The sequence below is a fragment of the Schistocerca cancellata genome, chromosome 3, assembly GCF_023864275.1.
Source record: "Schistocerca cancellata isolate TAMUIC-IGC-003103 chromosome 3, iqSchCanc2.1, whole genome shotgun sequence".
In the NCBI taxonomy this organism is placed as follows: Eukaryota; Metazoa; Arthropoda; class Insecta; order Orthoptera; family Acrididae; genus Schistocerca; species Schistocerca cancellata.
In genome coordinates, this window is record NC_064628.1 from 66,243,377 (window position 1) to 66,262,819 (window position 19,443).

Here is a 19,443-nt window from a genome sequence, read left to right on the forward strand (position 1 = left end):
TGTGAAATATTTTCTTGAAAAGATGGTCAGCTTACTTCAACCTATTTTGAGAGGCCAGCACAAATCAAGGGTTGAGTCCAACAAATGTGCTACCTGCAAAACGTGTTTATGAAACTCTGACAATGGTTTTCCTCACAAAATTATTCCAGTACTATTGATAAAACCTGTGCATGAGTTGACAAACATGAGTATGCTAATAAAAATGAGTGAGGCAGAATAAGATAATAGTAGGAGCTGTAATTGGGACAGGGCAAAAAGTATTTGCAGATACAGTGAAGGGTGCAGAGAGAAGGAGCACCAAACGACATACTTAAAGAAATAGAGGAGAGGTGGAAAGAAAAAGTTGGTGGTCCTTGACTCGCAATCAGATCCAGAAACCTGGAAATGGACAATACAGAAGAAGTAACTCTTAAAAATTAAAGAGGATCTAGAATCACATCCCCCAGGGGACCCCCTTAGAGGAAAACAGATTGATTTCATACAGAACTTTTAAACACTGTTGCATAATAGTCAACAACATCTTTCATAAAGTACTTGCCTCATGTTAACTGCAAATTTATTCTTGTGAAAAATTTCCTCTTGCCTTGGAGTAACATTTATGTGACAAGTGCTCCACGATACTCTAGGACTGAATCATTATTCTATATCTTATGAAGATTGGGTGTGAAAAAAGTCACTGCCAATACACAAACCCTACAGTTGGATGTAATGTTGGAAAAACAAAATGGAAATGTTACTCATAAATTGTAACAGAAGAAATAAATGAAAATTCCAGTGTATCCAAGACAACTGATGATAATGAGAAGTTAGTATTAGTAATTGAAGGAGCAGCTAATAGAAGTATCCCTTCATGAAGATGCTGCACAGGTGTACAATCAGCAGTTGTCTAGTGGAACACAAACTGTCCCAAGACCATAGCAAGGTGAAGATCAGCTGTTATTACAATACAGGAAGAGACTAATGCTAGATTTTTTTTAACAATACAAGTGAATAGAATTAGAAATAAAAAAATTTAAAACACCCCAAAAGGTAAATCTGGCTTCAGACAATAAGATGATATGAAAAGATAGCAACATGACAAAGGTATGGAAAATGTTCAGATGTTTTAGAAGTAGCAAATCAATTAGAGAGAATTCATCGAGGTGAAAGCATTGGTTAGATCCATTCCTGGCCAGTATTGCACCACCTTTGACCCATAACGAAGATGCTTATTTTCATGAAACAGAGCATGAACTGTATATCCCTTTTACATAAAGGAACTTTATTATACCTCAAAGTACTCACTCAGTACACCACCATGTATCAACTTGCCATATGAGGCACTACCTGTACTACATAGGTTACACTACGTGGGTGTGAAGTCCAATACCTCAAGACTGGATGATGAAAATTTCAATTTTTATTTGTAACCAGACAAAGATCCTCTTATCCCGTCCCCTACAGATCGGTAGTTCTATCTCGAAAGAATGGTAAAAAAATAGTAGAATGGTGGATAGAGAAGAATCATATTCTTTCAAGACCCAGTTTGGGTTTTTGGAAGGGAAGAGTGCTCTTGATAACATAGGAATTTGGACAAATGATTCTACATGGACATTCGTGAATAAATGTCTTCTTGTTTTCAGTATTAGGTGAAATAGCTGGAGTTTATGACAATTCGGAAATCACAATTTTGGCAAGAAAGCATGTTTCTGTAAAAGATATTAGTGACTGTCAGCAAGAAGAATCTATGTTAAATACAATGGCAATACCACTGGGGCTTGGATAGTTGACAGAAGTCTTCATCAGTGAATAATCCTAGCCGTCTCCTATACATAGTAGGAGTTACAAGATCTTGATAAGTGTTTCTTGCCATGAGTAACCACCTCAAGATTCTCTGACAACCAGCCTGTATTTTACAGATTATTCCAGTGAAATAACAAAATAATAAATTATGTATGAGGCTGTATCAAATCGTAGGTTTACGTTGAATGGGAATGTGCTGGCAAAAATGTCACAAATAACCGTCAAAAATCATCATTACACGAAGAAGAGTTCAGCACTGCTACAATATTATGAAGCCTGGTGGATAAATACCCCAACTAGGAGTTCAGGCATGAGAATGGACTCAAACTTAAACTGAAGACCTCGTATACTGTAAATGAATTTTCTCCTAAAGCAGAAACAAAAGATGGGTGCATTGAGATGTGTAGCTGGAACATGGTGGGGACCTCACTTGAAAACTCTGCTCACTTTGAACAGAATTATTCTTTGATTATGGAAGCATATTTCATGATGATGCTGTAAAAAATATGATATCAAAACTAGACAGACTTAAGTATAACTGCATTTGAATATATACCGGAAACATTCAATCAACACCTGTGAATGCACTTCTTTTTCAGGCGGGACAACCTGCACCGAGTATCAAGAGAGAAAAATGTGCAAATAAACTCATACTCAAATGAATGTCACAAACAAGACACTCTTTAATCAACTGATTAACGAAATATTGATCACACATTTAAGAATAAAAGAATTTCAACAGAAGCTGATGATTAGGAAAATGCTTGAATGGTGGACCTGACTGGGATAAAAAGAAACCAATATACTGTAATGTCATACAACATATATTCTGCAAATCTGAAAATTTAAATCAATGTTTGGATCAGTACCATCCTCCAGGATTCAATGAAGATTTATACACGTGGATCAAAGACTGCTGAAGGCAATGAAGTAAGCTGTACAAAAAATTTTCATGCACTATATTTACCTTTTCCATATTTCCATGTTCCAAATGATAGGGATAGGAGGTTGGGTTGGGTTGGGTTGTTTGGGGGAAGAGACCAAACACTGAGGTCTTCAGTCTCATTGGATTAGGGAAGGACGGGGAAGGAAGTCTGCTGTGCCCTTTCAAAGGAACCATCCCGGCATTTGCCTGGAGTGATTTAATGAAACCACAGAAAACCTAAATCATGGCCGGACATGGGATTGAACAGTCATCCTCCCGAATGCGAGTCCAGTGTGCTAACCACTGTGCCACCTCACTCGGTATTTACCTTCTCTTCAGTATATTCTCTACCTACAGAGACAACTATGTACTACATGGAAGTCATCACAATTAGAAAAGCAGTAAAATATGACAGATTCTGCACATGAAGCAGTATGGTGATACAGTAGTAAAGAAATCATTACGGACGGGAAGCAGGAATAGTAATGCATTTTTTTTTTATGGACTACAGGGCACAGTGCCATCTTTCATAATGACACAGCGGACAGATTAGTGAAACAAGCCACGAGCTTAGGTGAAATCTTAAATTATAGGCTTTATTGCCAAGAAATGCTGAGCTTAATCAATGAAAAAGCAAGAGACAATTAGCGAACACAATAGAATCGAAAGGAATGAAAATGCCTGGCTGCAACCTAAAATAGCGTTATCTCCATCATTTATAACAATTATGTGCCTGCTCTTCAGTCATGGCAAATTTCCAGTCCACTTGTTCCAAATAGAAATGAAAGAATTTCCACCATGTGATTTATGTAATGAAGGAGAAGATATGAATCATCTGTTTTGTGCGCAATATGCAAGATATAACCACAATCATTTATCCAATCACTGTTTATGGCAGAGATTTCCCTTCCAACATTGATTGCAGTCTTGCTGTCAACCAAAGAGAACTGACTTTTATTACATGTAATTTTCAACCACTTTAATACAGCGTGACTTCATGTAAAAAAATCATACAGGTGATGTCCACTCATAGTCATGAATTTCTCCGGAAAAAATATATATTAGACCTCTATATCATAAGTGTTATGAAATAAAGTACTTTCATTTTATCGTATTTTTTGTAAATGGTAAGGCTCTTTGAAAAATGTGTATTTTGTAAATAACTTAAAACAGTAGAGAACAAAAAGAAATATAACTAATAATCTGAAAGTACTCGAGACCTGGCACATGTTTTACATTAAAGCTCCCTCTTAGTGTATTGAAGTTTAGTTGACATCTGCACACTTATGGGCTTTCTTTAACTTACAAATTTAAGACAAAAATACGACATTTAAGTTAATTTTTCCACTTGAAAAATTTCTTTTTCTAATTTGGAAAGTCACAGAATGCTATCTTTTCTGTCGTATTACCAGATATGACATGTAATTATGAATAGTACCTTCTCTGGCCAGCTAACTGTATTATGTAAATATTTATAACTAAAAATGTAAAAAAATGCATTTTTACAAGATTTTATGATCATTTACTTGAAAACCCCTATCCAAAAGTTTTTGAGAATTACGCAAAACATTGTTTGGTTAATGCATTTGTAGTCAGGGCAAACACAGTGGGCAATATTTTACTGTGTAAAGTCTTAAAAATTTTTCAACATTCTTCATATTTCACATCACTGAATTTCTAGTGTAAAATATGCATATTGGCAACACTGTTTCCAATACTCTCCTGTTTATAGCAAATGAGTGAGAACTTGCACATAAACCATCGAGTTTTGTTTGAACTTTTTGTTAGATACAACGTCAGTGAGGAAATACAGTAGTGCAAGAGTGAGGTGTGCAAACTATGAAAAAGACACAAGAAGGTGGTGTTTAAGGAAAATGAAAACCACTTCACAGTTGTTGGAAATCTGTCAGAGGTATTGCAGAATTATCTTGGTCCTCAAGTAACGGTATTCACATCACATCCACGTTTATATACCTGGGTTTGAAGTTGCTGATGAATTGAATGTTAGCATTTCTGCTGCAGCCCTACTATATACCCCCTTAAACATCCAGGAAAGGTAAGAAGCACAAGAAGAAAACAGTACGCAAAAGTAAAGTGGAAGGAAGTGAAACAAGTTTTACACAAGCAACATCTTTAAAACTTTGTGAAGTGTATAATGTAGACGCACTTCGTGCAGAACCTGAAGATAGTGATATGTGCCTGAAATGGGATGTGTGGTTTCAAAACCTGAATACTGTTCTTTCAGCAGCCACCTATACTGAGAAGGTACAGTTACTGACACTGATACCAGGTAGCTACTCTAAGCAGCAGATACAGAAATACATACCCACTTCCTCACATTATTTGATTTCAAAAGCTCATAAAATAAAGAATGAGAAAGGTATTTGGGAATGCCCAGATTATTACTGTGGGCATCCGCTGAAAAATGATATGCTAACTGTTGCTTGGAATATTACCTAAGTGAGCAGGCAAAGTCCTAATCAGGCTGTGTTATCTCTGTTAGTGAAAATGGTGAAAAAGGTAAAAAGATATATGAAACAATCAATAAGAGAAACATATCCCCTAATGAAAAAGGAGAACCCAAATTTAAAAATTGGTCTCACAAAATTCTACTCCTCCATTATTATTATAACAACACTAATTTGAAACTTGTTTGTTTTGCTGTAAGCAGTGTCACAAGAAGGAAGTACACAGAGATTGACCTGATGTTTTTGTGTATACATCAAGAGCTGCAACATAAATGTTGGTTGCAGCAGTATGCAATGTGTCCTGGTGCTGAAGTGATGACTGCAGAAGCATTACACCTTCAGGATACTGACAATGATGTAACATATGCATTGTGGGAGAGAGGAGAGTTAGTGAAAAAGACAGTAGAGCCAGAGAAGTTGCTTATAGAGGTTAGGCACTGGGTCATGAAAGGAACACCTCACTATCATATCCAGAGGATTTAGAGACAAGCCGTAGCAGAGGTAAAGTCAGCTATATCCCCAAATACTGACACATCAGTTCTTCATTCTGACTTTGCTGAGAACTGGTCTGTTAACACTTGCACACTTCACAGGTATCAATATTCACATGTGTTGCTCCCTTCCCTGGAACATCACACTGCTTTACTATTGTCAGTGATGATCTCATTCATGACAGTGCACGTATGGTACATTGTCAGACTGATAATTGACGACACAGCATCTAGAGGCCACGGATTTTCTAAACATTTGTATGTGACGGTGCGGCATCTCATTTTGAAAACTGCTTTCAGCTTTATGATCTTGTCAATACTGTAGTACAGGAATTAAGACAAAAAGATTGATAGTTTCAGCAACAGGCCATGGGAAAAGTGCATGTAATGAGGTAGGAGGTCTCTGTAAACATCTTGCAACAAGATTTAATCTTCAGCATGAAGCTATTGATACTATAAGAGGTGCTACTGGACTTGTACACATCAATTCAACATCAGTAACAAACACGAAACTCTTAATTCTAAATGGAAGTATATTAAGGGAATTCTGTTTTTAAAAAAGAGAGAAGAGTGGTCTGCTATGAAGTCTGTGGTAGGAATTCAATCAAGTCATTAGTGGGCTGCATCCTGGAGTGGCAAATACATTGCAAGATTGGTTTTCCATGAAATGCAACCTGTTACAGTGTGTGAAATGCAGAGACCCCAGTGTACATTAGAAGACTTTGTAGTGAGCCCTTCATTTCTTGTGTGTATGACGATCAGTGGTGGATTGGACATATCCCAAGTCTCTCTCATGAGCTGTAAGATAGAACCATCTCCTTTACGACACTTCATGGTCCTGAGAATGCTTTCAAATGGCCATCATCAAAAGATCAGTGTGCAGTTCCCGTTTCCCAAGTGCTGTTCTTGTTGGATCATTCTTGTCCATGTGCAAATTCAGCTTGGCTATACAGGTTCAATGAGAAACAGATGAAAAAGCAAATGAACTCCTTTCAACAGTGCAGTGTTGACTGTTACATTGCAGAAAATTTTAATTCATGGCAAGTCATGATGAAGTAAAATCATAACAAAAGACAGTAATAATTTGAGAATAATATCATAAAAAGAAATATGGGTATAAATATTCTATATCCCATTTTCGTTATAAAATGCTTTCAAACAAAATTATGAACTGTTTTCACACTCCTTGATAATGTTGTCAAATAATTTATTTCAATTCAGAACTACCAGTTTAACATGACATGTACTTAAAATCAGTCATCAATTTAAATTAAGTGTCCTTGAGAGTAGAGCAATGTATACCTAAAAAATTTCTCACGTTTTGTACAGACAAGTATTGCCCACTCTGACTGTACATTCCCTGCGTACAATCACCAACCAGTGTACCGTGAAATTTTTAGAACATTTCGGGCGGAGGATTTTGAGAAAATAATTTCTGAGTAACCAAAAAATTCAGATTCTTTTATCTTTATGCACAAATATTTTAACAGTTAAAGAATTTCATGGATTAATGTCTTGGCTGACAGTTGGCGATCCTTCCACTTTATCATTTCTCAAGGCAGTTAAAATTCTGTGACTATTCATATTTTGTTACAAATATTCAGTGTGTGTGTGTGTGTGTGTGTGTGTGTGTGTGTGTGTGTGTGTGTGTTGTTGTTGTTGTTGTTGTCGTTGACAAAGGCCATTGGCCGTAAGCTTTAAGTGTGAAAATCTTTTTTGTTGTGCCTATCTGCGACTCCACATCTATGCTAATGGTGAGTAGCAACTTTCCTTCTCATAATATTGTTACATTCTATCCTGCATTTTCCATTGTTTGAGTATTGGGAATAAAGTATTTATCGAAAATAAATTCAGATCTCAATCACTTTTGGTTTCTTTATTGCTATTTTTCGATTTTCACTTTCGTTACAAAATTTTCACAAATACTCTCATTTATAGAGTCTGTAGCATTTTAACAAATCACCAGAAAATCAAAATATTGTAGTTCTGGAGAGGTATCGTGGAAATTCAACATATACTTTTTTCTGCATACTTTGAAATACTGATGACACATCCAGTCTTGACCTGTATGACTTGAGATGAGTTCAGCCTGTAAGTGATCCGAAACTTCCTGGCAGATTAAAACTGTGTGTCCGATCGAGACTCGAACTCGGGACCTTTGCCTTTCGCGGGCAAGTGCTCTACCAACTGAGCTACCGAAGCACGACTCACGCCCGGTACTCACAGCTTTACTTTTGCCAGTACCTCGTCTCCTACCTTCCAAACTTTACAGAAGCTCTCCTGCGAACCTTCTCGCAGGAGAGCTTCTGTAAAGTCTGGAAGGTAAGAGACGAGGTACTGGCAAAAGTAAAGCTGTGAGTACCAGGCGTGAGTCGTGCTTCGGTAGCTCAGTTGGTAGAGCACTTGCCCACGAAAGGCAAAGGTCCCGAGTTCGAGTCTCGATCGGGCACACAGTTTTAATCTGCCAGGAAGTTTCATATCAGCGCACACTCCGCTGCAGAGTGAAAATCTCATTCTGTAAGTGATCTGTCTATCGACAGATACTGTCCACATGACGTGTAAATCTTTTGTATGAAACTATGGTGTGTGGGTTTAATGCTGAAATTTCTTTATCCATAGCTTATTGGTAGCGTCATGTTTCAATAACTTATTTGTATCTTTTTTTAAGGGAATTAACACAATGTGTTTTACAATAGCTATTAAGAATGATAGTATGTTAAGTGTATTAACACTGTAGGAAAAGACAGATTGCTGCTCACCGTACAGAAGACTTGTTAAGTTGCAGACAGGCACAGTTAAAACAGACTTAAATAAAGTTTTGAGCCACAGCTTTCATCAGTGAAAGAGTGACACACACCGTTCATAAAAGGTGTCTGTGTTTCTCTTGTGTGTCTTTTAATTGCGCCTGTCAGCAACTTAACATGTCTTCTTTACAGTAAGAAGCAATCTGTCTTTTCCTAAACTGTTGATGTTCCTCCCTGGAGTTTCCATTGTTTGAAGATGTTAAGTGTGATGGGCATGTACATTGCAACTGCAAAATGCCAGAACAAAAAATGTATGCCCACACAGTAACTGGTAATTATGTTTATTAGCTACAACAGTCAAAGTGAGCATATAATGGTAGCTGAGTGTGACATAGAGGGACAATCACTACTGACCATTAGGGTCTTTGAACAACGAATCTAAGTCCAGCACAATTAATTAGAAACAATGTCCACAGAGTTTCATCTGGCACTAAAAACAATACAATGAGGAGTACTAATGCATTGACTGAGACAGACAATCTTGAAACTACAAAGGTCCATTATCACCACAAAGTGTCAGTATCAACTACAGTAGTGGGACATTTAAACCATTATACAAATTGTTTCTTCCATACATATTCTTTCTCCTTATATTCTGTTTTCTTTCTTGCAGTCAGTTTTAAAAGAAAACACGAAAGTTGTATTTATGCCAATACGATTATGATACTACTGCGGAATATGAATTGTATAAAACTTTGTAATCCCACCCATTTACAGATTAAAACTATGCAAAGTACATCAATGAAGCTACTATCCTCACTGACTCAGCAGCAGGAGAAGTTTCTCACACTATATATATATATATATATATATATATATATATATATATATATATATATATATATATATATATATATATATATATAATACTATATATAATAGAGGGAAACATTCCACGTGGGAAAAATATATTTAAAAAGAAAGATGATGAGACTTACCAAACAAAAGCGCTGGCAGGTCGATAGACACACAAACATACACACAAATGTCTAGCTTTCGCAACCAACGGTTGCCTCGTCAGGAAAGAGGGAAGGAGAAGGAAAGACAAAAGGATATGGGTTTTAAGGGAGAGGGTAAGGAGTCATTCCAATCCCGGGAGTGGAAAGACTTACCTTAGGGGGAAAAAAGGACAGGTATACACTCGCACACACACACATATCCATCCGCATATACACAGACACAAGCAGACATTTGTAGAGGAAGGTAAGTCTTTCCGCTCCCGGGATTGGAATGACTCCTTACCCTCTCCCTTAAAACCCATATCCTTTTGTCTTTCCTTCTCCTTCCCTCTTTCCTGACGAGGCAACCGTTGGTTGCGAAAGCTAGAAATTTGTGTGTATGTTTGTGTTTGTTTGTGTGTCTATCGACCTGCCAGCACTTTTGTTTGGTAAGTCTCATCATCTTTTTATATATATATATATATATATATATATATATATCAATGATCCCAACCAAATTGCCCATTCCTTCTTAAGCTAGGATAATTCCCAATCAAGGATTCATTGTCAATAGCAATAAACAATGCTCAAGATTAGAGAGGGAGAGAGAGGGGGGGGGGGGAGATTGAGAGAGGGAATGCAAGTTGATGGACAGAGAGAGGTGGGGGAGGATATGGACACACAGAAATGAGAGTGAAAATTAGATCGTGTATCCAACTGCCATACATATTTAGCAATTTTGATGCACTTTGAACATTGTTGTCATGAGAAACCTTGTAACTGTGCGGTACATCAAAAAATAAAAGAAGATTATCCACAGAAATGTAAATTATGTACAGTTTTAATCAATTTATCAATGCTCAATGACACATGTGCTCAATAAACATGCATCATTGTCCTGGGCATTTGACATTTACACTTTTATAGTTGTTTAGTTTTTGCACATCATCAATTATTGAATGATAAATACAATTCAACCAAAGCATTTAGATGGATTATCACAATCATCATATCTGGAAAAACACAATCAACCTCAAATGATGCACAGCAAGCTGATGAACAGACAAAAATTCAATTTAAAGTTTAGTGAAAAGTCTAAATGCAGACAAATACTGTCCTCATTAAACCTGTGGCCATATACAATTGTTGAATTCAAAATACACTGTGTCACATTTTAAATGCTCATGATGACAGTAGTAAATAAAAATCAGTTGATGATAAAAGATTTATTGCAGTTTCGACTGAGTGTGTTGTCTTTTGAACATGTATAATCTCATCTGAATTACAAATTCAGCAGCATCCCACTCTAGTCAGTTTCATATTGTGTCATACTTTTGGAACAATAAGAATAGCTTGAATTTCAAAAAATAAACAATCAAATAATGCACCTGTATGTACTTGGGCAGAGATACCACAATCTATTTTGCAACCAAATTTTTCATACTGTATGTCTTTTCATTCTCAACCTTTAATTTATCACATAAAACATTCTATATGAAAAGTATCTTCCACACCCAGAAGAGGTTCCATGGCGATACCATAGCCGAATGACAGTGCCAGTATCATAGATTTACACTAGCAGAATAACTCTGTCAGTGTCATCGAGACATATGCAATAGGGCAGCACCCGTTTGATGAAGAGGCAATACCTGACTATCTTCCTCAGCACTTTATTTGCTAATGGCACAGGTAATAAAATTTTTCATAGAACAATGAATGACAAATTAAATAGCAGATACAAACACAGAGCCTGCACATTAAATAAATGGTATCACAACAATATAAGTTTCTCTATAAAAAAAATCAGAAGAATATCACTTATACAGTAATACAACAAATATTATATTGTGGGTAGATTAATGGTGCAACAACTATCCATCCTGCACAAAAAAATAAGTTCAAAACAACAGAAAAGTTAATATCCATATTTTCATAACTAATAAACTCTCTGCTAATTGTTTTCAGAAATCGCAAAATAAATAACAATAGCAATAAGGCATAAAATGAAATATACAACAACAATAACTTGTCACATTGTTCTACTGTGGTTATTTTGTTCGATTACTTCACACACATCTTGTAATATACTGTACATTATACTCGTTTGTGATAGAAATAAATGGTATAATAATAACGTGTGGTGGGTGGGATTGGGGAGGGGCAGTTTATAGCATCAGTAAATAAAGTGTGAAGTATGTACTTTTACAATCAAAGCCTCACAGTACCTCTGCCATTTCAAAAATCGATAAACTCTAAGTTTACATACATTGTAAGTCACATATTTTAGACAGATTTACAAAGCATATTGTATTCTAAATTATACCTGTTAATGCATCACTTTCTCTGACTATAGAATCAGTTTCATAACGCAACTATACATTGTGTCAGTATGTACTGCATAGATAACTGCTTTATTAGTTTAACAACTTCACAGTTTCTATTACAATGTAAAAGGTTATATTCATGCATGCAGCTACAATAAACTTATTTCATTTGGCAGAATGTGTTTACTATCACGCTCTGTGAAATGAAGAAAGTCAAGGCACCATACAGCTCATTGACGTGTTTATGTTGACTCCAGTCCGCATTCTCTTCTGTGTCTGTGTCCGTGTCTGTGTCTGGCTCAGACACAATTAGACAACATAAGCTATTCTTCTCACAATTGAGAAACTAGTTCAAAAAGATTACTATTAATCCTATCTGAAACAAAAATCAACACACACACAGTGACAGCAATTACATTGCTACCTTTGTTATGAAAGAACATCAGCAAGCTGATGTCAACTGTGTCTAGTTGAAAATAAATGCTGTAATGTTTCATTTCAAACAAGAAAGTACCAACTGAGTCATGCTGAACATAAGAAAGAATATAAACAACACTGTAACAGAATGTAAATCATATCTTATTTGTAACCAAAGATTGACAAATTAATGATGAACACACTATTTTGAAAAAGAACAATTATGATTTGCAATTGGCAAAAGCAAGTAAGTGTGAAAGCATGGGAATCAATAAAGAAAAATGAACTAATGAATTGGGCTTACCTCTAATAAGCTGCCTTACCCCATGACTCCCGATTGGTCTGCAAAAGAATATTACAAAAATTAGACAATGCATGAAACAATATTTCAGTTGTCACAGAATTGATGCACAAGTGCAAGTAGGCATGCACCCACACACTGCACATAATAATATTTGTAATGCAGCAAATATTTTTTTCATTAAAGCATTCAACAAATTCTGAGGCAATGAGATGATGCAGTTTTTTATGTGATCAAACTGACTTTTCTCTCCACTCAAAACCAATGTACAATGGACCGTTACAATACAAGCAAAGGTGTCTGACTGTGACATAATGAAGTAATTTAGCACCCACAAAATAAAATTAATGAAAAGTAGCTTGATTACCACACTGAAAAGACAGCACTCCTCTCATGTTGTGAAATGGAATTTGGAATGTTGCATGGCAATGGTATAATCAGAGATGGTAAGTACTGTTTCACTGACAACAGCAACAGGAGGGGCCAGAAGAGTGGGAACAGTTGCAGGGAATGTTCCTAGCCCTAGTTGTATATTGAATAAGATCGTCACCGGCCAGTAAATGGGTGTATGAACACCACCTTAACATGAGCTATATGTCACTTTCATGATCATTAACATATTGCATAGTGTCAAGGAAGCTGAGATGTACTTCTCATAGCCGAAGTCAGATGTAGGGCCTGACATGCACTCACCACCTTATGACATCATGCACTGCATATAATGTACTGATCATTTGATATGGATTGAGAAAAACTTAGAGAACATGTACTTTCACAAGTTTTGTACAAGTAGCTTTCTAGATTCCAGAATGACACGTGTGCTGCTCTGAAACCTACTGATATATTAAAACTGTGTGCCAGGCCGGGACTTTCACTGATCTTCCCAAGCACGACTCACAACCTGTCCTCACAGCTTTACCTCTTCTGCCATACCTCATCTCCTACCTTCCCAATCTGCAGCTAAGCCATGCCATCACAGTACCCTTTCTTCCAGGAGAGCAGCTAGTCCCGCAAATTTGGTGGGAGGACTTCTGGGAAGTTTGGAAGGTACGAGATGATGTACTGGCAGAAGTAAAGCAGTGACGACGGTTGTAAGTCTTGCTTAACTAGCTCAGCTGGTGGAGAAGTTGCTCATGAACAGCAGAAGTCGTGGGTCCAAACACTGGTTGGGCACATAACTTTAAACTGCCACCAAGTTTCAGATTTCAAGTTATTTTCTGTTTTTCAAATAATGTAAGTCCTCTGCAAATGACAGCCAGAGACAAGAAATTTAAGGTTCATCAATTATCCTTTCAATTCAATATACAGTAGAAATCCTCCGGCATCTGCCTTATTGTGTAATTGAGGAAACTGTACAAACTGACAAAAAATGTTAAGTCAATGGTCTGCTTAAAACAAATTTCTATCATATGGTTCCATAATGGTTAATTTGTGAGTTGCACAGTTTTCATTATTTTGAGCACAGTTCTTGAAGTAGAATGACACACTATTCTCAGATTCTCTAGAAATTAAACCTACATACGAAAAATTACTACATAATGACACAGTCCCAATTGGAAAAACTCTTAAGTGACATTGATTGACACCATGACTTTTCACTGTGACCAAAACAGCAATTAAGTGCTTGTTCAATCTGTGGTCAGTCAAGGCAGAGCTGCTGGTACTCCTGACATGGACTCCTGTGTCAATAGGACATTTGCCACAGATACCAGCGTTGGAATCAGTGAACTTTAAAACAGGTTTGGATTTATCACGATAAGTGCATTCACAGACTCAAGATTCTGCACCGAGTGTTTGTGCGGTACGTTTTGGACATGACAAAATACAATTCATAAAGGAAATCATTGAGGAACTGAGACTTAAATCAATCTGCCTTTCAGACTTCAAATGTTTTCATATGTTTACTGTGAGCTGTCCATGAATAAGGGGCAGTCAAAAGAAAATCACACACACACCAATACGGGACCATGGAATGGTTCCATTCAAAAGTAATCACCACACTTGTTAGAACAGCTATCCCACTGGGAGATGAGATGATCAAATTCCTGTTTCGTAGAAAGCAGTCAGCCACTGATGGGTCCACAGCTGGATCCACATTTACTCTTCCTTGTCTGACAGAAACTGAAGTCCATGAATGTCTTCTTTCAGGTCACCACCGATGTGAGGATCACACAGTAGAAAATATGGGCTGTAAGGAGGATGCTGCAGTGTTTCCAAACCAAACAGCTGAAGCGTAGCCTTAGTCTGATTGGCAGTGTGGGGGCGGGCATTCTGACTTTATGATGCATCACAATTTCTGTAAAGTGTCTTCATTGTGCTGCGCACTGATTGTAATTCCATGCACTAGCAACTTCACGAGCAGAGCTCCACTGCAGTTGAAGGAGGTCATTATGACTTTACCATAAAATGTGTGAACAGCTTTGCAATTCTTTGGTGGTGAACATGTGGGATGTTTCCACTGCTGGTTTTGAAATTTGGCCTCAGGATGATGGAATGCTGTCAGACGGAATCATCCTGTTGCATGATAATGCTGCCCCCCCCCCCCCCCCCTACAATACCAAGCAGACAAAGGCTACACTTCAGTGTTTTGATTGGGAAACACTGCAACATCCTCGATACAGTCTGTACCTACAACCCCGTGATTTTTACATCTTTGGTGACCTGAAGAAAGACATGCATGATGTCAGCTTCAGTCAGACAAGGCAGCGGCCGACCGCATTCTATGAAACAAGACTTTATCATCGCATGTCCCAGCATGATAAATGTCTTAATGGTCTGATGATTACTTTTGAATGGAACTACCATTCCATGATCCCATTGCAGTACGTGTTCCGTTTTCAGTTGACTGCCCTCATAATATTGAGAGCCAACTGGAAACTGAACTATTTAGTCTTAATTAACTGATAGACTAACATTTTCTATTTTAGGAAGAGCATATGAACTTTACCCGCAATAATTTTATTTATTTGTGCTATGCCCTAGAAACTTTCATAGTTATTGATTCTGGAAAGATACACTAACAAAGAATTAGTAAATACACTCCTGGAAATGGAAAAAAAGAACACATTGACACCAGTGTGTCAGACCCACCATACTTGCTCCGGACACTGCGAGAGGGCTGTACAAGCAATGATCACACGCACGGCACAGCGGACACACCAGGAACCGCGGTGTTGGCCGTCGAATGGCGCTAGCTGCGCAGCATTTGTGCACCGCCGCCGTCAGTCTCAGCCAGTTTGCCGTGGCATACGGAGCTCCATCGCAGTCTTTAACACTGGTAGCATGCCGCGACAGCGTGGACGTGAACCGTATGTGCAGTTGACGGACTTTGAGCAAGGGCGTATAGTGGGCATGCGGGAGGCCGGGTGGACGTACCGCCGAATTGCTCAACACGTGGGGCGTGAGGTCTCCACAGTACATCGATGTTGTCGCCAGTGGTCGGCGGAAGGTGCACGTGCCTGTCGACCTGGGACCGGATCGCAGCGACGCACGGATGCACGCCAAGACCGTAGGATCCTACGCAGTGCCGTAGGGGACCGCACCGCCACTTCCCAGCAAATTAGGGACACTGTTGCTCCTGGGGTATCGGCGAGAACCATTCGCAACCGTCTCCATGAAGCTGGGCTACGGTCCCGCACACCGTTAGGCCGTCTTCCGCTCACACCCCAACATCGTGCAGCCCGCCTCCAGTGGTGTCGCGACAGGCGTGAATGGAGGGACGAATGGAGACGTGTCGTCTTCAGCGGTGAGAGTCGCTTCTGCCTTGGTGCCAATGATGGTCGTATGCGTGTTTGGCGCCGTGCAGGTGAGCGGCACAATCAGGACTGCATACGACCGAGGCACACAGGGCCAACACCCGGCATCATGGTGTGGGGAGCGATCTCCTACACTGGCCGTACACCACTGGTGATCGTCGAGGGGACACTGAATAGTGCACGGTACATCCAAACCGTCATCGAACCCATCGTTCTACCATTCCTAGACCGGCAAGGGAACTTGCTGTTCCAACAGGACAATGCACGTCCGCATGTATCCCGTGCCACCCAACGTGCTCTAGAAGGTGTAAGTCAACTACCCTGGCCAGCAAGATCTCCGGATCTGTCCCCCATTGAGCATGTTTGGGACTGGATGAAGCGTCGTCTCACGCGGTCTGCACGTCCAGCACGAACGCTGGTCCAACTGAGGCGCCAGGTGGAAATGGCATGGCAAGCCGTTCCACAGGACTACATCCAGCATCTCTATGATCGTCTCCATGGGAGAATAGCAGCCTGCATTGCTGCGAAAGGTGGATATACACTGTACTAGTGCCGACATTGTGCATGCTCTGTTGCCTGTGTCTATGTGCCTGTGGTTCTGTCAGTGTGATCATGTGATGTATCTGACCCCAGGAATGTGTCAATAAAGTTTCCCCTTCCTGGGACAATGAATTCACGGTGTTCTTATTTCAATTTCCAGGAGTGTAGATCAGTGGTGTGTACACAAGCAGTTACGAGTTGAGACGATTATGTGCAGAAAAATAAAGTTAGTTTTTAAGAAAGGGTGACAACCTACATATCCACACTACCCATTACAGGAACAGAAATCCTTGTATTTAGTTTATGGAATATTCACACTCCACATTTGTGATCCCAGTGATTACATTCGTTTGGGTGCCTGCTAGGTGGGTATATTTCAGTATTCGCAGAGACAGTTGGGAAGTGTTATTCAATTTTCAGCCAATTTGGAAGTAGCTCATAGAGAGGAAACAATTGTCATTTTACTATCATATTGGTTATCAGACAAGCTGCAATAAGAAGTTCTGCATTATGTTGAAAATTTTATGTAAAAAAAAGTAAGAACATATCCGACAAAAATTCTAAATGTGTGGTACGCATTACTTGAATACCACATTAATATAAGGAACCTGCAATTTTATGAACAATAGAAGTTAAGCGTATGAGATTTCCTGCACAATTAGGCAGAGGAAGGAATCTGATGGTAAATTTTTCTGGGTGATTCCACTGTCATGACAGGGACAGTTGTGTTATGTTTTTCAATGATCAAAAGCTAATACAACAACAAGTATCAATAGTAATGAAGTAATGACTGACTCATGTTCATATGGGTAGTTGTTTTACCTTTCCTTTAAATGAGAATATCTGAAGTTTACAAAGTTAAAACTTGATCATCTTTAATTTCTAGTGACAAGTAGGACAGCAAAGGAACATAACACTGAATGCCTACCAACATTTTACAAGGGCTCTGTGAATTGTGCCCCTATTTTCTTTTGAAAACTTTGAATTCACTCTATTAAAACTATACCTACGCCATGAGATATAAATAAATGTAACATTATTAATAAACATAATTGTTGGGTTCAAATTAATGATATGAATATAATAGAGGGATACATTCCACGTGGGAAAAAAATATCTAAAAACAAAGATGATGAGACTTACCAAACAAAAGTGCTGGCAGGTCGATAGACACACAGACATACACACAAAAATTCAAGCTTTCGCAACAAACAGTTGCTTCATCAGGAAAGAGGGAAGGAGAGGGAAAGACGAAAGGATATGGGTTTTAAGGGAGAGGGTAAGGAGTCATTCCAATCCCGGGAGCGGAAAGACTAACCTTAGGGGGAAAAAAGGACAGGTATACACTCGCACACACACACATATCCATCCGCACACACACAGACACAACCAGACATTTTCTTGTGTCTGAAACTGAATATGAATATGAATTTTTTTTTAATAAACAGTGCTTAGCTAAACATATTATATCAAAATACAACAAAATTAATATTAAGGCCAAACTCTTATGTTACGTCATTTGTGCAACATAAGAGCAGCATTCTATAGATGAAGTCAGAAATCAGGAGCACTTTTAAGAGAGGGAAAAAAAAAAAAAAAATAAAGATACATGTTAAATTGAGAAATGTGTAAGTTGCATCTACTCTTAAGTAACCAAATGTCCCTTAACTTTTTCAAAACTGCTCAATACTACAGATGACTAATTCACATTTTACAATGTTGACGTTCAAGTTGCTACTAAACATTCAAATTTTAGTAAATTAGAAATTAGTAAAAATAAATGAAACAACAAATCCAAAATAATTAAAAATGCTGTAAAGCTATTATAACAATGGCAGACAAAGGAAATACTTTAGTTGTGGTTAGTGAAGATGATTACATTTCCAAACCTTTAAAGTTTTTCAGTAAAAATTGAATAATTGAAATCAATAAGGATCCAATGCCAATGCCAAATTCAAATGATGGTAAAAAAGCTAGTCAATGAAAATAATTTTCTATTTTTACCTAAAGATAAAGTGTCACTGAAAATTATGACCCTGCAATTGTCAAAGTTAAGATCTCAATTAAAATTACACAAACCGAATATACCAATTCACCCAACTGTCAGCAATATGAATTTGTAGGAATTGGGTAACAAATATGGTGTTCATGGTGTGTAAAGACTGTCAACATTACCGATTCACACACACAATATTTATTTATACACATTACATGGCCAGATACAACTTGAAACACATGGTGTCTCAGAACACCCTACCCAAGGTCCAAAGATAAGGTTTTGCAGATATATTTTCTTGGGGATGGAAGTCCATAGAGCTTGTGTCTCCACATGGCTTTCCCCCCCCCCCCCCCCCCCCCCCCCCCCCCCGGCAAGGAGTGCTTAAGTTATGTTGCAGTGTGGTGCTGGTAGTCTCTGGAGATGCTGTCTAGCTCGTACTCATCTAGATGTCTGGGTCGGCGCAGCGGTCTACCTATTTGTGAAATCAGTACTGGCTAAGGAGGTGGTACTGGAGGTGCCATCTTAAGGTCGTCCGCCAGTGGTTATACGTGATCCTGTGGTGGAGGCGTACTCGAGGACTGGGTGTTTGTGTTGTCCGCATCATTTCATCATCATTCACAAAAGTGGCGAGTATGGACTGTGTAAAGACTGGAACTTTGTAACAGCTCTGATAACCACACAGTTGAGCACCCCACAAAC

The 19,443-nt window shown here is 38.4% G+C and overlaps 1 long non-coding RNA gene across 1 annotated transcript in view; it reads right to left on the minus strand.

The window, feature by feature from the left end:
- Positions 1-10,401: 10,401 nt before the first annotated feature.
- The window catches only part of LOC126176999 (uncharacterized), a 177,553-nt gene continuing 168,511 nt past the window's right edge, over positions 10,402-19,443 (minus strand). The window contains exons 3-4 of the long non-coding RNA XR_007535735.1: positions 12,454-12,491; positions 10,402-12,108 (exon numbers count right to left, since the gene is read on the minus strand). This is a non-coding gene — a long non-coding RNA (uncharacterized LOC126176999). The remainder of the gene's footprint in view (positions 12,109-12,453; positions 12,492-19,443) is intronic.